The sequence below is a fragment of the Schistocerca nitens genome, chromosome 1 (assembly GCF_023898315.1).
Source record: "Schistocerca nitens isolate TAMUIC-IGC-003100 chromosome 1, iqSchNite1.1, whole genome shotgun sequence".
Lineage (NCBI taxonomy): Eukaryota > Metazoa > Arthropoda > Insecta > Orthoptera > Acrididae > Schistocerca > Schistocerca nitens.
In genome coordinates this window covers 792,426,885-792,443,808 of record NC_064614.1, presented here as the reverse complement: position 1 = coordinate 792,443,808, position 16,924 = coordinate 792,426,885, and the positions used below count along the sequence as shown (strand labels likewise).

The window sequence follows — 16,924 nt, the reverse complement described above, 5'->3', positions numbered from 1 at the left end:
CCTTGCGTCGTTTGGCGGCGCATGTGCCTGCAAATTTGTGCGAACTGTTTTATTCGCCTTTACATGTGTCTTGTATTTGTTGTACGCGGGCGGAACTTTTCGTCACTGTGTAGCCACAGTGTATACTCCTTGTGACGCCGTTGCTTCCGCAGTTGTGCCCGTTACTTTTATTCTTAATAATTATAGTTATTATGTATTGTCTTTGTCTGTGTCTGGTGTGTGCCCCCGTCGGAGGCGATGTCTCATCGCTCATGCCGACGAACTGCATGGCATTGTATTGGCGGCGAATATGTACTTTTACTCTGTCAGTATCATTTATTATTTTACCTATGTTCCTGTCTGCACCTGTTGGGGATGACTTTTACCGTTATTTGTCGATTGTATGCGTCGTTTGGTTGCGCCCATGACCTTCTGCTGTGCCACTTTGTGCCTGTGATTTGCTTTGTGTACGGCGTCGGCGGTTTGTTTTCTATCGATCCTGTCGCTCGACTGCGTCGTTCTCGCTGTGCCGGGGCGCCTCTTCTTGTCTGTGCTTCTTGTCTGTGCTTAATTGTTGGTTTTAGCTGTGCCTGGAGTTCGGTAGCCTGCGGTGGATCATTTTCGCCGTTCGTGTTCACATGTTGCTTTGCTTTGGCGGAGCCGTTGTGACCTTTATTGTGGACATTTATTTCGTGTGTATTCTGTGTATGCTACCTGCCACCTGTCGGTATGCCATTTTGCCGATCTTGTCCACAATAAACGCTACCTTCGCGGCGCTACTGCTTCGCTTCTTGTGAACACTGCATTTGTTGTTCCTTGCGTTGTGTCTGGTTCCTGACACGCGTCGGTGGCATATTCTTACAGTCGATGTTACCGAAATGCGTAGTCCGTATACGGTCCTTGCCTTAAACACTCTTTTATGTGAAACCCGTTGCCATGTCACCTTTTTGCAAGAAGTGGCACGTGAGGCTCTGATGCTTCTGACCGATCTGTGTGACTACGTTATTGTGGACAATGTGGTGTCTGATGACGTCACCGGTACTGCTATATTAGTCTGTCCCGGCCTTAGTGTCACGAATATTGAGTGTCTACCTCCTGGCCGCGCTATTGCGTGCACTATTGCAGGCGTCGTGTTTGTTACTGTTTACGCTCCTTCCGGCAGCGACTACGCGGCGCGGCGGCTCTTTTATGGTCTGGAGCTGTGTGAGGTTTTGCACCGGGACATGGTGAGTCTCATCACCAGGGTGCCTATGGCGCAGGTGATAGTGGCAGATGCGATAGTACCCCAGTGTCAGGTGTTCCCGACCACCAAGCGCAACGCCACCGTCTGGTTACTCGGTCATACCATCCACTCTTTGTTTTGTCTTAAACTGACTGACCGTCTGGCTTTTCTTACGTACTTATGGGCTGAACATGGCAAGTCCCGTGTTCGAAGTGATTATGCTCTGACTTTTGCGACTTTTGCATGTCGCCTTGGCGCATGCTTATCCTCTTTTCCCGATGTCGACTTAATTAAATTTATATTTTCAGTGATTATGCTCTGACTTTTGCGAATTTTTTGCATGTCGCCTTGGCGCATGCTTATACTCTTTTCCCGATGTCGACTTAATTAAATTTATATTTTCCTGCTTAAAAATATGACGTGATTGAACGTGCCCTCGTCTTGTGATGAATGTATATTTAGTACCAGAAACGATAAATATCACGTAAACGGGAGACGTATCTCCCTTGGGAAATGCCTCGTATATGGCATTATGCGGGGATGTTTTGTTTTCGCTTTCTTTATTTTCTTATTATTTCCCACTCTGCCATGTATTGGTATGGGATCGTGATGCCAAGGAGAGGCGTTGCGTGAAAGTGTACCCTCCCCCTTTTTTTTTTGTGGACATATCGTTGTGTTTCATTGATTTTACTTTGGTCAGGATTCCTGGTGTGTTTTTCCTTATTGCATTGGCTTCTTTCCATTTCTTTGTCGTTTCTTCGGCGTGCTCACCGTTATTCGGTTCTTCACAATGTATGTCCGTGTTTCATGATTTTTTGCATTGCTGGCCGGCGTTTTGCTTTGTGTGCTGACTGGACTTTTCTTTGACTTCTTCCAGCTGGCTATGTGTCTCTATATATATACTTTTCTCTTTGTTTTCACACTTCACGGTGCCTTCATGTAACTACACTGCTTTCAGTGTCGTTGCATACTTTCTGTTTTCCCTTCTGACGAGGAATGCCTCCGAGGAGGCAGACTTACTTTGCTCCTTTCTTTCGTCACCGTTCGTTTTCGTTTACGTTACGTCTGGCACCAGCACTAACTATAGCTGAGAAGCTCGCCGACGAAGGCGTTATTTGGAGAGCGTAAGGCCGGGCTATAAGGGGAGTTGGGAGGCCCGTTAAAAAAAAAAAAAAAAAAAAAAAAAAAAAAAACAGTTGCCAATTTTTACGTCTCACTTTTGTGCCGCTGCGGTGTGTTCTCGTGGCGTAGGACGCAGCTCTTGTGACGCGCGTGTTGTGTAGGTAGCGTGGCCGAGCGGTCTAAGGCGCTGGTTTCAGGCACCAGTCTCTTGAGAGGCGTGGGTTCCAACCCCACAGCTGCCAAACGTGTAATGTTTCCTGTGTCGAAGACGGCTGCGCTTATTGCCTGCAAAGAAAACAGCACAACAAGGCGTGAGCTTCTGCTTCGTGAATTGCCGTAGAACAGTGCGTGGTGCAACGACAGGATTTGGAGGCGCCTTTTGCTCTCATCATTGCTGGCGTTCGTCTCCACGAAATGCGTCCGGAGCACGCCGTTCTATAACGCGAGAGAGTGGATTTTTTACAGTTGTCGACAGTTAACCGTGCGTGGTTGCTGCGTTCGCTGGAAGAGCGCTGCCGCCGTTATCCGGTGTGGTCTAGTGGCTAGGATACCTGGCTCTCACCCAGGAGGCCCGGGTTCGATTCCCGGTACCGGAAATGCGCGTTTTTGTTGCTCCTCTTATGCGACTTGTCCCGACTTTGATCGACTGACGCTACGCTGACGCGTGCAGAAAGCCACGTTAAGTATGATTCGTGGCAACACCTGACGGCGAGAGAGATGCGGCATCTATCCACTTGTTATCCAGCCACATACGGGTACCTGTAGTCAAGAGGCTTGGAGGACTGCAAGATATTGCCACGGAGGTGAATGCAGCTAACCACTGTAGTTAGTGTCCTGACAGCGCAGCAACGTTCATTTGCTCGTATACACGTGATGCGGACCGTGTCTGACACTGCTGTGGCGTACACCTTGGCCTAGGCTTTGCTGTGTATCGCCACTTGCATTCCTGCCAGCTGCTTTCGTGGGTGGCTTCGTGGCCGTGGCCGTGATCGTCTAGTGGTTAGGACATTGCGTTGTGGCCGCAATAACCCAGGTTCGAATCCTGGTCACGGCAATTTTGAAAGTTTTGCCTTACTGCCGTTGCAATAGCGATAGTGCACGAGTACTCGAAATGACAGTGCTCTCTTGATTTTGTCACTCGTGTTCCGCAGGCCGCAGTTTGCACTATCACTTCCTCACCAACACGTAATGTCGCCTCCCAGAGCGCAGACGTCCGCTGCTCTCTGTAGTCGAAAAGGGCAGTTGTTTTGAAGTGCGATGGATGAGCAGCCAGCCCCAGCAGAACAGGAAGCTGTGGCGTGCACTGTTTCTACAAATGCTAGGAACACTGGTGCCCATTGCAGCGCACGTAGCATGGCCGAGCGCTCTATGGCGCTGGTTTAAGGCACCAGTCTCTTCGTAGGCGTCGGTTCGAATCCCAGCGCTGCCAGGGGTTTTGCTGTAGTCGTGTTAACCTGCCGCTTTCTCTTCACGTGTAACCTCCTTGAGCTCACATATGTTTGTTACATGGAGCATTCTAGCTCCGCCTGACAGGTACAGCTATGATACTTTAGTGGTTACGGAAAGCCCAGGTTCGAAACCTGGTCACAGCACGAAAACGTCTCTCGATGCTGTCTCCTTAACTACGACAGCTACAGACAAGTGGCGTCGCTACCATACGGCGGGCACGGCATTTTCTTGTTGTGGATGGCCTAAAGAGACGCTTCCAGTGGGAGAGCAGTGGAAATACATGGCACAGCGATTGCCAAGACACTTACATTTCGGAGTGATCTTTGTACTACAAAGGAAACGTTTCGCCGCTCGTGCTCCAGCGGTAACGTGGCCGAGCGGTCTAAGGCGCTGGTTTTAGGCACCAGTCTCTTCGGAGGCGTGGGTTCGAATCCCACCGTTGCCAATTTTTACGTCTCACTTTTGTGCCGCTGCGGTGTGTTCTCGTGGCGTAGGACGCAGCTCTTGTGACGCGCGTGTTGTGTAGGTAGCGTGGCCGAGCGGTCTAAGGCGCTGGTTTCAGGCACCAGTCTCTTGAGAGGCGTGGGTTCCAACCCCACAGCTGCCAAACGTGTAATGTTTCCTGTGTCGAAGACGGCTGCGCTTATTGCCTGCAAAGAAAACAGCACAACAAGGCGTGAGCTTCTGCTTCGTGAATTGCCGTAGAACAGTGCGTGGTGCAACGACAGGATTTGGAGGCGCCTTTTGCTCTCATCATTGCTGGCGTTCGTCTCCACGAAATGCGTCCGGAGCACGCCGTTCTATAACGCGAGAGAGTGGATTTTTTACAGTTGTCGACAGTTAACCGTGCGTGGTTGCTGCGTTCGCTGGAAGAGCGCTGCCGCCGTTATCCGGTGTGGTCTAGTGGCTAGGATACCTGGCTCTCACCCAGGAGGCCCGGGTTCGATTCCCGGTACCGGAAATGCGCGTTTTTGTTGCTCCTCTTATGCGACTTGTCCCGACTTAGCTCGACTGACGCTACGCTGACGCGTGCAGAAAGCCACGTTAAGTATGATTCGTGGCAACACCTGACGGCGAGAGAGATGCGGCATCTATCCACTTGTTATCCAGCCACATACGGGTACCTGTAGTCAAGAGGCTTGGAGGACTGCAAGATATTGCCACGGAGGTGAATGCAGCTAACCACTGTAGTTAGTGTCCTGACAGCGCAGCAACGTTCATTTGCTCGTATACACGTGATGCGGACCGTGTCTGACACTGCTGTGGCGTACACCTTGGCCTAGGCTTTGCTGTGTATCGCCACTTGCATTCCTGCCAGCTGCTTTCGTGGGTGGCTTCGTGGCCGTGGCCGTGATCGTCTAGTGGTTAGGACATTGCGTTGTGGCCGCAATAACCCAGGTTCGAATCCTGGTCACGGCAATTTTGAAAGTTTTGCCTTACTGCCGTTGCAATAGCGATAGTGCACGAGTACTCGAAATGACAGTGCTCTCTTGATTTTGTCACTCGTGTTCCGCAGGCCGCAGTTTGCACTATCACTTCCTCACCAACACGTAATGTCGCCTCCCAGAGCGCAGACGTCCGCTGCTCTCTGTAGTCGAAAAGGGCAGTTGTTTTGAAGTGCGATGGATGAGCAGCCAGCCCCAGCAGAACAGGAAGCTGTGGCGTGCACTGTTTCTACAAATGCTAGGAACACTGGTGCCCATTGCAGCGCACGTAGCATGGCCGAGCGCTCTATGGCGCTGGTTTAAGGCACCAGTCTCTTCGTAGGCGTCGGTTCGAATCCCAGCGCTGCCAGGGGTTTTGCTGTAGTCGTGTTAACCTGCCGCTTTCTCTTCACGTGTAACCTCCTTGAGCTCACATATGTTTGTTACATGGAGCATTCTAGCTCCGCCTGACAGGTACAGCTATGATACTTTAGTGGTTACGGAAAGCCCAGGTTCGAAACCTGGTCACAGCACGAAAACGTCTCTCGATGCTGTCTCCTTAACTACGACAGCTACAGACAAGTGGCGTCGCTACCATACGGCGGGCACGGCATTTTCTTGTTGTGGATGGCCTAAAGAGACGCTTCCAGTGGGAGAGCAGTGGAAATACATGGCACAGCGATTGCCAAGACACTTACATTTCGGAGTGATCTTTGTACTACAAAGGAAACGTTTCGCCGCTCGTGCTCCAGCGGTAACGTGGCCGAGCGGTCTAAGGCGCTGGTTTTAGGCACCAGTCTCTTCGGAGGCGTGGGTTCGAATCCCACCGTTGCCAATTTTTACGTCTCACTTTTGTGCCGCTGCGGTGTGTTCTCGTGGCGTAGGACGCAGCTCTTGTGACGCGCGTGTTGTGTAGGTAGCGTGGCCGAGCGGTCTAAGGCGCTGGTTTCAGGCACCAGTCTCTTGAGAGGCGTGGGTTCCAACCCCACAGCTGCCAAACGTGTAATGTTTCCTGTGTCGAAGACGGCTGCGCTTATTGCCTGCAAAGAAAACAGCACAACAAGGCGTGAGCTTCTGCTTCGTGAATTGCCGTAGAACAGTGCGTGGTGCAACGACAGGATTTGGAGGCGCCTTTTGCTCTCATCATTGCTGGCGTTCGTCTCCACGAAATGCGTCCGGAGCACGCCGTTCTATAACGCGAGAGAGTGGATTTTTTACAGTTGTCGACAGTTAACCGTGCGTGGTTGCTGCGTTCGCTGGAAGAGCGCTGCCGCCGTTATCCGGTGTGGTCTAGTGGCTAGGATACCTGGCTCTCACCCAGGAGGCCCGGGTTCGATTCCCGGTACCGGAAATGCGCGTTTTTGTTGCTCCTCTTATGCGACTTGTCCCGACTTAGCTCGACTGACGCTACGCTGACGCGTGCAGAAAGCCACGTTAAGTATGATTCGTGGCAACACCTGACGGCGAGAGAGATGCGGCATCTATCCACTTGTTATCCAGCCACATACGGGTACCTGTAGTCAAGAGGCTTGGAGGACTGCAAGATATTGCCACGGAGGTGAATGCAGCTAACCACTGTAGTTAGTGTCCTGACAGCGCAGCAACGTTCATTTGCTCGTATACACGTGATGCGGACCGTGTCTGACACTGCTGTGGCGTACACCTTGGCCTAGGCTTTGCTGTGTATCGCCACTTGCATTCCTGCCAGCTGCTTTCGTGGGTGGCTTCGTGGCCGTGGCCGTGATCGTCTAGTGGTTAGGACATTGCGTTGTGGCCGCAATAACCCAGGTTCGAATCCTGGTCACGGCAATTTTGAAAGTTTTGCCTTACTGCCGTTGCAATAGCGATAGTGCACGAGTACTCGAAATGACAGTGCTCTCTTGATTTTGTCACTCGTGTTCCGCAGGCCGCAGTTTGCACTATCACTTCCTCACCAACACGTAATGTCGCCTCCCAGAGCGCAGACGTCCGCTGCTCTCTGTAGTCGAAAAGGGCAGTTGTTTTGAAGTGCGATGGATGAGCAGCCAGCCCCAGCAGAACAGGAAGCTGTGGCGTGCACTGTTTCTACAAATGCTAGGAACACTGGTGCCCATTGCAGCGCACGTAGCATGGCCGAGCGCTCTATGGCGCTGGTTTAAGGCACCAGTCTCTTCGTAGGCGTCGGTTCGAATCCCAGCGCTGCCAGGGGTTTTGCTGTAGTCGTGTTAACCTGCCGCTTTCTCTTCACGTGTAACCTCCTTGAGCTCACATATGTTTGTTACATGGAGCATTCTAGCTCCGCCTGACAGGTACAGCTATGATACTTTAGTGGTTACGGAAAGCCCAGGTTCGAAACCTGGTCACAGCACGAAAACGTCTCTCGATGCTGTCTCCTTAACTACGACAGCTACAGACAAGTGGCGTCGCTACCATACGGCGGGCACGGCATTTTCTTGTTGTGGATGGCCTAAAGAGACGCTTCCAGTGGGAGAGCAGTGGAAATACATGGCACAGCGATTGCCAAGACACTTACATTTCGGAGTGATCTTTGTACTACAAAGGAAACGTTTCGCCGCTCGTGCTCCAGCGGTAACGTGGCCGAGCGGTCTAAGGCGCTGGTTTTAGGCACCAGTCTCTTCGGAGGCGTGGGTTCGAATCCCACCGTTGCCAATTTTTACGTCTCACTTTTGTGCCGCTGCGGTGTGTTCTCGTGGCGTAGGACGCAGCTCTTGTGACGCGCGTGTTGTGTAGGTAGCGTGGCCGAGCGGTCTAAGGCGCTGGTTTCAGGCACCAGTCTCTTGAGAGGCGTGGGTTCCAACCCCACAGCTGCCAAACGTGTAATGTTTCCTGTGTCGAAGACGGCTGCGCTTATTGCCTGCAAAGAAAACAGCACAACAAGGCGTGAGCTTCTGCTTCGTGAATTGCCGTAGAACAGTGCGTGGTGCAACGACAGGATTTGGAGGCGCCTTTTGCTCTCATCATTGCTGGCGTTCGTCTCCACGAAATGCGTCCGGAGCACGCCGTTCTATAACGCGAGAGAGTGGATTTTTTACAGTTGTCGACAGTTAACCGTGCGTGGTTGCTGCGTTCGCTGGAAGAGCGCTGCCGCCGTTATCCGGTGTGGTCTAGTGGCTAGGATACCTGGCTCTCACCCAGGAGGCCCGGGTTCGATTCCCGGTACCGGAAATGCGCGTTTTTGTTGCTCCTCTTATGCGACTTGTCCCGACTTTGATCGACTGACGCTACGCTGACGCGTGCAGAAAGCCACGTTAAGTATGATTCGTGGCAACACCTGACGGCGAGAGAGATGCGGCATCTATCCACTTGTTATCCAGCCACATACGGGTACCTGTAGTCAAGAGGCTTGGAGGACTGCAAGATATTGCCACGGAGGTGAATGCAGCTAACCACTGTAGTTAGTGTCCTGACAGCGCAGCAACGTTCATTTGCTCGTATACACGTGATGCGGACCGTGTCTGACACTGCTGTGGCGTACACCTTGGCCTAGGCTTTGCTGTGTATCGCCACTTGCATTCCTGCCAGCTGCTTTCGTGGGTGGCTTCGTGGCCGTGGCCGTGATCGTCTAGTGGTTAGGACATTGCGTTGTGGCCGCAATAACCCAGGTTCGAATCCTGGTCACGGCAATTTTGAAAGTTTTGCCTTACTGCCGTTGCAATAGCGATAGTGCACGAGTACTCGAAATGACAGTGCTCTCTTGATTTTGTCACTCGTGTTCCGCAGGCCGCAGTTTGCACTATCACTTCCTCACCAACACGTAATGTCGCCTCCCAGAGCGCAGACGTCCGCTGCTCTCTGTAGTCGAAAAGGGCAGTTGTTTTGAAGTGCGATGGATGAGCAGCCAGCCCCAGCAGAACAGGAAGCTGTGGCGTGCACTGTTTCTACAAATGCTAGGAACACTGGTGCCCATTGCAGCGCACGTAGCATGGCCGAGCGCTCTATGGCGCTGGTTTAAGGCACCAGTCTCTTCGTAGGCGTCGGTTCGAATCCCAGCGCTGCCAGGGGTTTTGCTGTAGTCGTGTTAACCTGCCGCTTTCTCTTCACGTGTAACCTCCTTGAGCTCACATATGTTTGTTACATGGAGCATTCTAGCTCCGCCTGACAGGTACAGCTATGATACTTTAGTGGTTACGGAAAGCCCAGGTTCGAAACCTGGTCACAGCACGAAAACGTCTCTCGATGCTGTCTCCTTAACTACGACAGCTACAGACAAGTGGCGTCGCTACCATACGGCGGGCACGGCATTTTCTTGTTGTGGATGGCCTAAAGAGACGCTTCCAGTGGGAGAGCAGTGGAAATACATGGCACAGCGATTGCCAAGACACTTACATTTCGGAGTGATCTTTGTACTACAAAGGAAACGTTTCGCCGCTCGTGCTCCAGCGGTAACGTGGCCGAGCGGTCTAAGGCGCTGGTTTTAGGCACCAGTCTCTTCGGAGGCGTGGGTTCGAATCCCACCGTTGCCAATTTTTACGTCTCACTTTTGTGCCGCTGCGGTGTGTTCTCGTGGCGTAGGACGCAGCTCTTGTGACGCGCGTGTTGTGTAGGTAGCGTGGCCGAGCGGTCTAAGGCGCTGGTTTCAGGCACCAGTCTCTTGAGAGGCGTGGGTTCCAACCCCACAGCTGCCAAACGTGTAATGTTTCCTGTGTCGAAGACGGCTGCGCTTATTGCCTGCAAAGAAAACAGCACAACAAGGCGTGAGCTTCTGCTTCGTGAATTGCCGTAGAACAGTGCGTGGTGCAACGACAGGATTTGGAGGCGCCTTTTGCTCTCATCATTGCTGGCGTTCGTCTCCACGAAATGCGTCCGGAGCACGCCGTTCTATAACGCGAGAGAGTGGATTTTTTACAGTTGTCGACAGTTAACCGTGCGTGGTTGCTGCGTTCGCTGGAAGAGCGCTGCCGCCGTTATCCGGTGTGGTCTAGTGGCTAGGATACCTGGCTCTCACCCAGGAGGCCCGGGTTCGATTCCCGGTACCGGAAATGCGCGTTTTTGTTGCTCCTCTTATGCGACTTGTCCCGACTTAGCTCGACTGACGCTACGCTGACGCGTGCAGAAAGCCACGTTAAGTATGATTCGTGGCAACACCTGACGGCGAGAGAGATGCGGCATCTATCCACTTGTTATCCAGCCACATACGGGTACCTGTAGTCAAGAGGCTTGGAGGACTGCAAGATATTGCCACGGAGGTGAATGCAGCTAACCACTGTAGTTAGTGTCCTGACAGCGCAGCAACGTTCATTTGCTCGTATACACGTGATGCGGACCGTGTCTGACACTGCTGTGGCGTACACCTTGGCCTAGGCTTTGCTGTGTATCGCCACTTGCATTCCTGCCAGCTGCTTTCGTGGGTGGCTTCGTGGCCGTGGCCGTGATCGTCTAGTGGTTAGGACATTGCGTTGTGGCCGCAATAACCCAGGTTCGAATCCTGGTCACGGCAATTTTGAAAGTTTTGCCTTACTGCCGTTGCAATAGCGATAGTGCACGAGTACTCGAAATGACAGTGCTCTCTTGATTTTGTCACTCGTGTTCCGCAGGCCGCAGTTTGCACTATCACTTCCTCACCAACACGTAATGTCGCCTCCCAGAGCGCAGACGTCCGCTGCTCTCTGTAGTCGAAAAGGGCAGTTGTTTTGAAGTGCGATGGATGAGCAGCCAGCCCCAGCAGAACAGGAAGCTGTGGCGTGCACTGTTTCTACAAATGCTAGGAACACTGGTGCCCATTGCAGCGCACGTAGCATGGCCGAGCGCTCTATGGCGCTGGTTTAAGGCACCAGTCTCTTCGTAGGCGTCGGTTCGAATCCCAGCGCTGCCAGGGGTTTTGCTGTAGTCGTGTTAACCTGCCGCTTTCTCTTCACGTGTAACCTCCTTGAGCTCACATATGTTTGTTACATGGAGCATTCTAGCTCCGCCTGACAGGTACAGCTATGATACTTTAGTGGTTACGGAAAGCCCAGGTTCGAAACCTGGTCACAGCACGAAAACGTCTCTCGATGCTGTCTCCTTAACTACGACAGCTACAGACAAGTGGCGTCGCTACCATACGGCGGGCACGGCATTTTCTTGTTGTGGATGGCCTAAAGAGACGCTTCCAGTGGGAGAGCAGTGGAAATACATGGCACAGCGATTGCCAAGACACTTACATTTCGGAGTGATCTTTGTACTACAAAGGAAACGTTTCGCCGCTCGTGCTCCAGCGGTAACGTGGCCGAGCGGTCTAAGGCGCTGGTTTTAGGCACCAGTCTCTTCGGAGGCGTGGGTTCGAATCCCACCGTTGCCAATTTTTACGTCTCACTTTTGTGCCGCTGCGGTGTGTTCTCGTGGCGTAGGACGCAGCTCTTGTGACGCGCGTGTTGTGTAGGTAGCGTGGCCGAGCGGTCTAAGGCGCTGGTTTCAGGCACCAGTCTCTTGAGAGGCGTGGGTTCCAACCCCACAGCTGCCAAACGTGTAATGTTTCCTGTGTCGAAGACGGCTGCGCTTATTGCCTGCAAAGAAAACAGCACAACAAGGCGTGAGCTTCTGCTTCGTGAATTGCCGTAGAACAGTGCGTGGTGCAACGACAGGATTTGGAGGCGCCTTTTGCTCTCATCATTGCTGGCGTTCGTCTCCACGAAATGCGTCCGGAGCACGCCGTTCTATAACGCGAGAGAGTGGATTTTTTACAGTTGTCGACAGTTAACCGTGCGTGGTTGCTGCGTTCGCTGGAAGAGCGCTGCCGCCGTTATCCGGTGTGGTCTAGTGGCTAGGATACCTGGCTCTCACCCAGGAGGCCCGGGTTCGATTCCCGGTACCGGAAATGCGCGTTTTTGTTGCTCCTCTTATGCGACTTGTCCCGACTTTGATCGACTGACGCTACGCTGACGCGTGCAGAAAGCCACGTTAAGTATGATTCGTGGCAACACCTGACGGCGAGAGAGATGCGGCATCTATCCACTTGTTATCCAGCCACATACGGGTACCTGTAGTCAAGAGGCTTGGAGGACTGCAAGATATTGCCACGGAGGTGAATGCAGCTAACCACTGTAGTTAGTGTCCTGACAGCGCAGCAACGTTCATTTGCTCGTATACACGTGATGCGGACCGTGTCTGACACTGCTGTGGCGTACACCTTGGCCTAGGCTTTGCTGTGTATCGCCACTTGCATTCCTGCCAGCTGCTTTCGTGGGTGGCTTCGTGGCCGTGGCCGTGATCGTCTAGTGGTTAGGACATTGCGTTGTGGCCGCAATAACCCAGGTTCGAATCCTGGTCACGGCAATTTTGAAAGTTTTGCCTTACTGCCGTTGCAATAGCGATAGTGCACGAGTACTCGAAATGACAGTGCTCTCTTGATTTTGTCACTCGTGTTCCGCAGGCCGCAGTTTGCACTATCACTTCCTCACCAACACGTAATGTCGCCTCCCAGAGCGCAGACGTCCGCTGCTCTCTGTAGTCGAAAAGGGCAGTTGTTTTGAAGTGCGATGGATGAGCAGCCAGCCCCAGCAGAACAGGAAGCTGTGGCGTGCACTGTTTCTACAAATGCTAGGAACACTGGTGCCCATTGCAGCGCACGTAGCATGGCCGAGCGCTCTATGGCGCTGGTTTAAGGCACCAGTCTCTTCGTAGGCGTCGGTTCGAATCCCAGCGCTGCCAGGGGTTTTGCTGTAGTCGTGTTAACCTGCCGCTTTCTCTTCACGTGTAACCTCCTTGAGCTCACATATGTTTGTTACATGGAGCATTCTAGCTCCGCCTGACAGGTACAGCTATGATACTTTAGTGGTTACGGAAAGCCCAGGTTCGAAACCTGGTCACAGCACGAAAACGTCTCTCGATGCTGTCTCCTTAACTACGACAGCTACAGACAAGTGGCGTCGCTACCATACGGCGGGCACGGCATTTTCTTGTTGTGGATGGCCTAAAGAGACGCTTCCAGTGGGAGAGCAGTGGAAATACATGGCACAGCGATTGCCAAGACACTTACATTTCGGAGTGATCTTTGTACTACAAAGGAAACGTTTCGCCGCTCGTGCTCCAGCGGTAACGTGGCCGAGCGGTCTAAGGCGCTGGTTTTAGGCACCAGTCTCTTCGGAGGCGTGGGTTCGAATCCCACCGTTGCCAATTTTTACGTCTCACTTTTGTGCCGCTGCGGTGTGTTCTCGTGGCGTAGGACGCAGCTCTTGTGACGCGCGTGTTGTGTAGGTAGCGTGGCCGAGCGGTCTAAGGCGCTGGTTTCAGGCACCAGTCTCTTGAGAGGCGTGGGTTCCAACCCCACAGCTGCCAAACGTGTAATGTTTCCTGTGTCGAAGACGGCTGCGCTTATTGCCTGCAAAGAAAACAGCACAACAAGGCGTGAGCTTCTGCTTCGTGAATTGCCGTAGAACAGTGCGTGGTGCAACGACAGGATTTGGAGGCGCCTTTTGCTCTCATCATTGCTGGCGTTCGTCTCCACGAAATGCGTCCGGAGCACGCCGTTCTATAACGCGAGAGAGTGGATTTTTTACAGTTGTCGACAGTTAACCGTGCGTGGTTGCTGCGTTCGCTGGAAGAGCGCTGCCGCCGTTATCCGGTGTGGTCTAGTGGCTAGGATACCTGGCTCTCACCCAGGAGGCCCGGGTTCGATTCCCGGTACCGGAAATGCGCGTTTTTGTTGCTCCTCTTATGCGACTTGTCCCGACTTTGATCGACTGACGCTACGCTGACGCGTGCAGAAAGCCACGTTAAGTATGATTCGTGGCAACACCTGACGGCGAGAGAGATGCGGCATCTATCCACTTGTTATCCAGCCACATACGGGTACCTGTAGTCAAGAGGCTTGGAGGACTGCAAGATATTGCCACGGAGGTGAATGCAGCTAACCACTGTAGTTAGTGTCCTGACAGCGCAGCAACGTTCATTTGCTCGTATACACGTGATGCGGACCGTGTCTGACACTGCTGTGGCGTACACCTTGGCCTAGGCTTTGCTGTGTATCGCCACTTGCATTCCTGCCAGCTGCTTTCGTGGGTGGCTTCGTGGCCGTGGCCGTGATCGTCTAGTGGTTAGGACATTGCGTTGTGGCCGCAATAACCCAGGTTCGAATCCTGGTCACGGCAATTTTGAAAGTTTTGCCTTACTGCCGTTGCAATAGCGATAGTGCACGAGTACTCGAAATGACAGTGCTCTCTTGATTTTGTCACTCGTGTTCCGCAGGCCGCAGTTTGCACTATCACTTCCTCACCAACACGTAATGTCGCCTCCCAGAGCGCAGACGTCCGCTGCTCTCTGTAGTCGAAAAGGGCAGTTGTTTTGAAGTGCGATGGATGAGCAGCCAGCCCCAGCAGAACAGGAAGCTGTGGCGTGCACTGTTTCTACAAATGCTAGGAACACTGGTGCCCATTGCAGCGCACGTAGCATGGCCGAGCGCTCTATGGCGCTGGTTTAAGGCACCAGTCTCTTCGTAGGCGTCGGTTCGAATCCCAGCGCTGCCAGGGGTTTTGCTGTAGTCGTGTTAACCTGCCGCTTTCTCTTCACGTGTAACCTCCTTGAGCTCACATATGTTTGTTACATGGAGCATTCTAGCTCCGCCTGACAGGTACAGCTATGATACTTTAGTGGTTACGGAAAGCCCAGGTTCGAAACCTGGTCACAGCACGAAAACGTCTCTCGATGCTGTCTCCTTAACTACGACAGCTACAGACAAGTGGCGTCGCTACCATACGGCGGGCACGGCATTTTCTTGTTGTGGATGGCCTAAAGAGACGCTTCCAGTGGGAGAGCAGTGGAAATACATGGCACAGCGATTGCCAAGACACTTACATTTCGGAGTGATCTTTGTACTACAAAGGAAACGTTTCGCCGCTCGTGCTCCAGCGGTAACGTGGCCGAGCGGTCTAAGGCGCTGGTTTTAGGCACCAGTCTCTTCGGAGGCGTGGGTTCGAATCCCACCGTTGCCAATTTTTACGTCTCACTTTTGTGCCGCTGCGGTGTGTTCTCGTGGCGTAGGACGCAGCTCTTGTGACGCGCGTGTTGTGTAGGTAGCGTGGCCGAGCGGTCTAAGGCGCTGGTTTCAGGCACCAGTCTCTTGAGAGGCGTGGGTTCCAACCCCACAGCTGCCAAACGTGTAATGTTTCCTGTGTCGAAGACGGCTGCGCTTATTGCCTGCAAAGAAAACAGCACAACAAGGCGTGAGCTTCTGCTTCGTGAATTGCCGTAGAACAGTGCGTGGTGCAACGACAGGATTTGGAGGCGCCTTTTGCTCTCATCATTGCTGGCGTTCGTCTCCACGAAATGCGTCCGGAGCACGCCGTTCTATAACGCGAGAGAGTGGATTTTTTACAGTTGTCGACAGTTAACCGTGCGTGGTTGCTGCGTTCGCTGGAAGAGCGCTGCCGCCGCTTTCCGGTGTGGTCTAGTGGCTAGGATACCTGGCTCTCACCCAGGAGGCCCGGGTTCGATTCCCGGTACCGGAAATGCGCGTTTTTGTTGCTCCTCTTATGCGACTTGTCCCGACTTAGCTCGACTGACGCTACGCTGACGCGTGCAGAAAGCCACGTTAAGTATGATTCGTGGCAACACCTGACGGCGAGAGAGATGCGGCATCTATCCACTTGTTATCCAGCCACATACGGGTACCTGTAGTCAAGAGGCTTGGAGGACTGCAAGATATTGCCACGGAGGTGAATGCAGCTAACCACTGTAGTTAGTGTCCTGACAGCGCAGCAACGTTCATTTGCTCGTATACACGTGATGCGGACCGTGTCTGACACTGCTGTGGCGTACACCTTGGCCTAGGCTTTGCTGTGTATCGCCACTTGCATTCCTGCCAGCTGCTTTCGTGGGTGGCTTCGTGGCCGTGGCCGTGATCGTCTAGTGGTTAGGACATTGCGTTGTGGCCGCAATAACCCAGGTTCGAATCCTGGTCACGGCAATTTTGAAAGTTTTGCCTTACTGCCGTTGCAATAGCGATAGTGCACGAGTACTCGAAATGACAGTGCTCTCTTGATTTTGTCACTCGTGTTCCGCAGGCCGCAGTTTGCACTATCACTTCCTCACCAACACGTAATGTCGCCTCCCAGAGCGCAGACGTCCGCTGCTCTCTGTAGTCGAAAAGGGCAGTTGTTTTGAAGTGCAATGGATGAGCAGCCAGCCACAGCAGAACAGGAAGCTGTGGCGTGCACTGTTTCTACAAATGCTAGGAACACTGGTGCCCATTGCAGCGCACGTAGCATGGCCGAGCGCTCTATGGCGCTGGTTTAAGGCACCAGTCTCTTCGTAGGCGTCGGTTCGAATCCCAGCGCTGCCAGGGGTTTTGCTGTAGTCGTGTTAACCTGCCGCTTTCTCTTCACGTGTAACCTCCTTGAGCTCACATATGTTTGTTACATGGAGCATTCTAGCTCCGCCTGACAGGTACAGCTATGATACTTTAGTGGTTACGGAAAGCCCAGGTTCGAAACCTGGTCACAGCACGAAAACGTCTCTCGATGCTGTCTCCTTAACTACGACAGCTACAGACAAGTGGCGTCGCTACCATACGGCGGGCACGGCATTTTCTTGTTGTGGATGGCCTAAAGAGACGCTTCCAGTGGGAGAGCAGTGGAAATACATGGCACAGCGATTGCCAAGACACTTACATTTCGGAGTGATCTTTGTACTACAAAGGAAACGTTTCGCCGCTCGTGCTCCAGCGGTAACGTGGCCGAGCGGTCTAAGGCGCTGGTTTTAGGCACCAGTCTCTTCGGAGGCGTGGGTTCGAATCCCACCGTTGCCAATTTTTACG

General features: G+C 52.9%; 32 non-coding genes across 32 annotated transcripts; all 32 read left to right on the top strand.

Annotated features, from left to right (window-relative positions):
* Positions 1-2,483: 2,483 nt before the first annotated feature.
* On the top strand, positions 2,484-2,565 carry Trnal-cag (transfer RNA leucine (anticodon CAG)). The gene has a single exon. It is a non-coding gene; the product is annotated as a tRNA-Leu (tRNA).
* A 282-nt stretch (positions 2,566-2,847) lies between these two features.
* Trnae-cuc (transfer RNA glutamic acid (anticodon CUC)) lies at positions 2,848-2,919 on the top strand. The gene has a single exon. It is a non-coding gene; the product is annotated as a tRNA-Glu (tRNA).
* Positions 2,920-3,305: 386 nt separating this feature from the next.
* Positions 3,306-3,377, top strand: Trnah-gug (transfer RNA histidin (anticodon GUG)). Its single transcript has one exon. It is a non-coding gene; the product is annotated as a tRNA-His (tRNA).
* A 758-nt stretch (positions 3,378-4,135) lies between these two features.
* Positions 4,136-4,217, top strand: Trnal-uag (transfer RNA leucine (anticodon UAG)). The gene has a single exon. It is a non-coding gene; the product is annotated as a tRNA-Leu (tRNA).
* An 80-nt stretch (positions 4,218-4,297) lies between these two features.
* Positions 4,298-4,379, top strand: Trnal-cag (transfer RNA leucine (anticodon CAG)). Its single transcript has one exon. It is a non-coding gene; the product is annotated as a tRNA-Leu (tRNA).
* Positions 4,380-4,661: 282 nt separating this feature from the next.
* Trnae-cuc (transfer RNA glutamic acid (anticodon CUC)) lies at positions 4,662-4,733 on the top strand. The gene has a single exon. It is a non-coding gene; the product is annotated as a tRNA-Glu (tRNA).
* Positions 4,734-5,119: 386 nt separating this feature from the next.
* Trnah-gug (transfer RNA histidin (anticodon GUG)) lies at positions 5,120-5,191 on the top strand. Its single transcript has one exon. It is a non-coding gene; the product is annotated as a tRNA-His (tRNA).
* A 758-nt stretch (positions 5,192-5,949) lies between these two features.
* Trnal-uag (transfer RNA leucine (anticodon UAG)) lies at positions 5,950-6,031 on the top strand. Its single transcript has one exon. It is a non-coding gene; the product is annotated as a tRNA-Leu (tRNA).
* Positions 6,032-6,111: 80 nt separating this feature from the next.
* On the top strand, positions 6,112-6,193 carry Trnal-cag (transfer RNA leucine (anticodon CAG)). The gene has a single exon. It is a non-coding gene; the product is annotated as a tRNA-Leu (tRNA).
* Positions 6,194-6,475: 282 nt separating this feature from the next.
* On the top strand, positions 6,476-6,547 carry Trnae-cuc (transfer RNA glutamic acid (anticodon CUC)). Its single transcript has one exon. It is a non-coding gene; the product is annotated as a tRNA-Glu (tRNA).
* Positions 6,548-6,933: 386 nt separating this feature from the next.
* Positions 6,934-7,005, top strand: Trnah-gug (transfer RNA histidin (anticodon GUG)). Its single transcript has one exon. It is a non-coding gene; the product is annotated as a tRNA-His (tRNA).
* A 758-nt stretch (positions 7,006-7,763) lies between these two features.
* Positions 7,764-7,845, top strand: Trnal-uag (transfer RNA leucine (anticodon UAG)). Its single transcript has one exon. It is a non-coding gene; the product is annotated as a tRNA-Leu (tRNA).
* Positions 7,846-7,925: 80 nt separating this feature from the next.
* Positions 7,926-8,007, top strand: Trnal-cag (transfer RNA leucine (anticodon CAG)). Its single transcript has one exon. It is a non-coding gene; the product is annotated as a tRNA-Leu (tRNA).
* A 282-nt stretch (positions 8,008-8,289) lies between these two features.
* Trnae-cuc (transfer RNA glutamic acid (anticodon CUC)) lies at positions 8,290-8,361 on the top strand. The gene has a single exon. It is a non-coding gene; the product is annotated as a tRNA-Glu (tRNA).
* Positions 8,362-8,747: 386 nt separating this feature from the next.
* Positions 8,748-8,819, top strand: Trnah-gug (transfer RNA histidin (anticodon GUG)). Its single transcript has one exon. It is a non-coding gene; the product is annotated as a tRNA-His (tRNA).
* A 758-nt stretch (positions 8,820-9,577) lies between these two features.
* On the top strand, positions 9,578-9,659 carry Trnal-uag (transfer RNA leucine (anticodon UAG)). The gene has a single exon. It is a non-coding gene; the product is annotated as a tRNA-Leu (tRNA).
* Positions 9,660-9,739: 80 nt separating this feature from the next.
* On the top strand, positions 9,740-9,821 carry Trnal-cag (transfer RNA leucine (anticodon CAG)). The gene has a single exon. It is a non-coding gene; the product is annotated as a tRNA-Leu (tRNA).
* Positions 9,822-10,103: 282 nt separating this feature from the next.
* Trnae-cuc (transfer RNA glutamic acid (anticodon CUC)) lies at positions 10,104-10,175 on the top strand. The gene has a single exon. It is a non-coding gene; the product is annotated as a tRNA-Glu (tRNA).
* A 386-nt stretch (positions 10,176-10,561) lies between these two features.
* Trnah-gug (transfer RNA histidin (anticodon GUG)) lies at positions 10,562-10,633 on the top strand. Its single transcript has one exon. It is a non-coding gene; the product is annotated as a tRNA-His (tRNA).
* A 758-nt stretch (positions 10,634-11,391) lies between these two features.
* Positions 11,392-11,473, top strand: Trnal-uag (transfer RNA leucine (anticodon UAG)). Its single transcript has one exon. It is a non-coding gene; the product is annotated as a tRNA-Leu (tRNA).
* An 80-nt stretch (positions 11,474-11,553) lies between these two features.
* Trnal-cag (transfer RNA leucine (anticodon CAG)) lies at positions 11,554-11,635 on the top strand. Its single transcript has one exon. It is a non-coding gene; the product is annotated as a tRNA-Leu (tRNA).
* Positions 11,636-11,917: 282 nt separating this feature from the next.
* On the top strand, positions 11,918-11,989 carry Trnae-cuc (transfer RNA glutamic acid (anticodon CUC)). The gene has a single exon. It is a non-coding gene; the product is annotated as a tRNA-Glu (tRNA).
* A 386-nt stretch (positions 11,990-12,375) lies between these two features.
* On the top strand, positions 12,376-12,447 carry Trnah-gug (transfer RNA histidin (anticodon GUG)). The gene has a single exon. It is a non-coding gene; the product is annotated as a tRNA-His (tRNA).
* Positions 12,448-13,205: 758 nt separating this feature from the next.
* Positions 13,206-13,287, top strand: Trnal-uag (transfer RNA leucine (anticodon UAG)). Its single transcript has one exon. It is a non-coding gene; the product is annotated as a tRNA-Leu (tRNA).
* An 80-nt stretch (positions 13,288-13,367) lies between these two features.
* Positions 13,368-13,449, top strand: Trnal-cag (transfer RNA leucine (anticodon CAG)). Its single transcript has one exon. It is a non-coding gene; the product is annotated as a tRNA-Leu (tRNA).
* A 282-nt stretch (positions 13,450-13,731) lies between these two features.
* On the top strand, positions 13,732-13,803 carry Trnae-cuc (transfer RNA glutamic acid (anticodon CUC)). Its single transcript has one exon. It is a non-coding gene; the product is annotated as a tRNA-Glu (tRNA).
* A 386-nt stretch (positions 13,804-14,189) lies between these two features.
* On the top strand, positions 14,190-14,261 carry Trnah-gug (transfer RNA histidin (anticodon GUG)). The gene has a single exon. It is a non-coding gene; the product is annotated as a tRNA-His (tRNA).
* A 758-nt stretch (positions 14,262-15,019) lies between these two features.
* Trnal-uag (transfer RNA leucine (anticodon UAG)) lies at positions 15,020-15,101 on the top strand. Its single transcript has one exon. It is a non-coding gene; the product is annotated as a tRNA-Leu (tRNA).
* Positions 15,102-15,181: 80 nt separating this feature from the next.
* Trnal-cag (transfer RNA leucine (anticodon CAG)) lies at positions 15,182-15,263 on the top strand. Its single transcript has one exon. It is a non-coding gene; the product is annotated as a tRNA-Leu (tRNA).
* A 282-nt stretch (positions 15,264-15,545) lies between these two features.
* On the top strand, positions 15,546-15,617 carry Trnae-cuc (transfer RNA glutamic acid (anticodon CUC)). Its single transcript has one exon. It is a non-coding gene; the product is annotated as a tRNA-Glu (tRNA).
* Positions 15,618-16,003: 386 nt separating this feature from the next.
* Positions 16,004-16,075, top strand: Trnah-gug (transfer RNA histidin (anticodon GUG)). The gene has a single exon. It is a non-coding gene; the product is annotated as a tRNA-His (tRNA).
* Positions 16,076-16,833: 758 nt separating this feature from the next.
* On the top strand, positions 16,834-16,915 carry Trnal-uag (transfer RNA leucine (anticodon UAG)). The gene has a single exon. It is a non-coding gene; the product is annotated as a tRNA-Leu (tRNA).
* Positions 16,916-16,924: the final 9 nt, after the last annotated feature.